The sequence below is a fragment of the Bison bison genome, unplaced genomic scaffold (genome assembly GCF_000754665.1).
Source record: "Bison bison bison isolate TAMUID 2011002044 unplaced genomic scaffold, Bison_UMD1.0 scf7180017851016, whole genome shotgun sequence".
Lineage (NCBI taxonomy): Eukaryota > Metazoa > Chordata > Mammalia > Artiodactyla > Bovidae > Bison > Bison bison.
This window is the reverse complement of record NW_011481589.1, coordinates 231,529-233,252: the sequence shown is the minus strand read 5'-3', so window position 1 is coordinate 233,252 and position 1,724 is coordinate 231,529.

The window sequence follows — 1,724 nt, the reverse complement described above, 5'->3', positions numbered from 1 at the left end:
CCTGGGATTTCTTTGGAAGGAATGATGCTCAAGCTGAAACTCCAGTACTTTGGCCACCTCATGCAAAGAGTTGATTCATTGGAAAAGACTTTGATGCTGGGAGGGATTGGGGGCAGGAGGAGAAGGGGACGACAGAGGATGAGATGGCTGGATGGCATCACTGACTCGATGGACGTGAGTCTGGGTGAACTCCGGGAGTTGGTGATGGACAGGGAGGCCTGGCGTGCTGCGGTTCAAGGGGTCGCAAAGAGTTGGACACGACTGAGCGACTGATCTGATCTGATCTGAATACTATTCAGTAAAAAGTACAGAAAATAAGATGAAATGTATTCTTTCATTAAAACAATGAAAAAATGACACACATGAGGACAGAGTTTGGAATTTAGGAACTTGGAGACAATGTCACCAAGGTTATATGGAGAAATGAGAACAGTTATTACGATAGGAGACAGGGTTGTCGGCAACGTTTTCTCTCTCTCTTTCTTTTTATTTCTGGGATTAGTGTTTCAAAACGATTTATGCACTGAAAAAAAAAAAAAAACTTAAAAAAACCCATCATTTTCCTGAGTCAGATGAAAAGTATGGATAGAGTATTATGCTTGCCAAACTTATTCCTGACAAATGGAGCTCTGTATTCCATATAGGAAGGAACAGTCTCTGGAGCTTTCAGACAGAAAAATAAAGACAGAAGGAGGAAGATTTGCTTAGTGTTTGAACAGTAAATCACAAAATATTATAATTAAAAGATGTGGGGAGAAGGGGACAGAAACTAACTTCCCTGGTCTGTGTCCAGAGGCTGTGTTCTGAATTTAACAATAGAACACCAATAACCAGGCGGGGCCAGAACATAGAGTCACACATTTTGTTCATGTCACAAAGGTGCCTGAGGCAGGAAACAAATGGCAGCGGAAATTCAGACCCTGCTCTACTCTCCAAGCCACTGAAACCTAATGTAGGTTTGTATGTACCCAGAGGATGTACTTTTTTCTAATTTTCACATAGGCATTGCAGGGGATGGGTACTGGAATAGGTCTTTGACTTAGCGTGTTGGAGTCTGATGCCAAGTAAAATAACCTCTTCGTTGAACCATATCAATCTCTATTCCAGTAAGGATTAAGGTTGGACTTAATATGTAGTCTTCAGATAATCATATGAAGAGGCATAAATAACATTTATGACACACAGTCCATTACCCAGAGTTGCACTCTTATTGGAAGACAGAAGTTTAAATGCTACTGGATGTAAATATAGAACATTAAATAGTCTTATCTTCCTCTAATCCTATTGCTGTGATTTTATGAAGAAATGGGGTGGCAGGGTTTTAAATAGAAACAAAGAAAAGCTTTGGAGTCACAACTCTTAGAATCATAGGAAAAACATTAGGTTGAAATGAAGTCTCCGATCCCTTTCTCCCTATACCTTTCTGACTACCTCAGGAAAAAACATTAAAATAATTTCAGGTTTCTACTACTCACATTTTCCACCTCAATCATGTGAACCCCTCATAATTCCCCAAACATTCCATGTTCTCTCACCCCACCTCTTCCAAGCCCATACCTAGAAAGTCTTTCACTGTCTTGTCTTCTTAGGAAATTCTCTTTAGCTTTTAAAACTCAGTTCTAATAAAAAGGAATGCATGAGTCAGATCTAATGAGGTGGATGAACCTGGAACCTATTATACAGAGTGAAGTAAGTCAGAAAGAGAAAGACAAATCCTGTATATT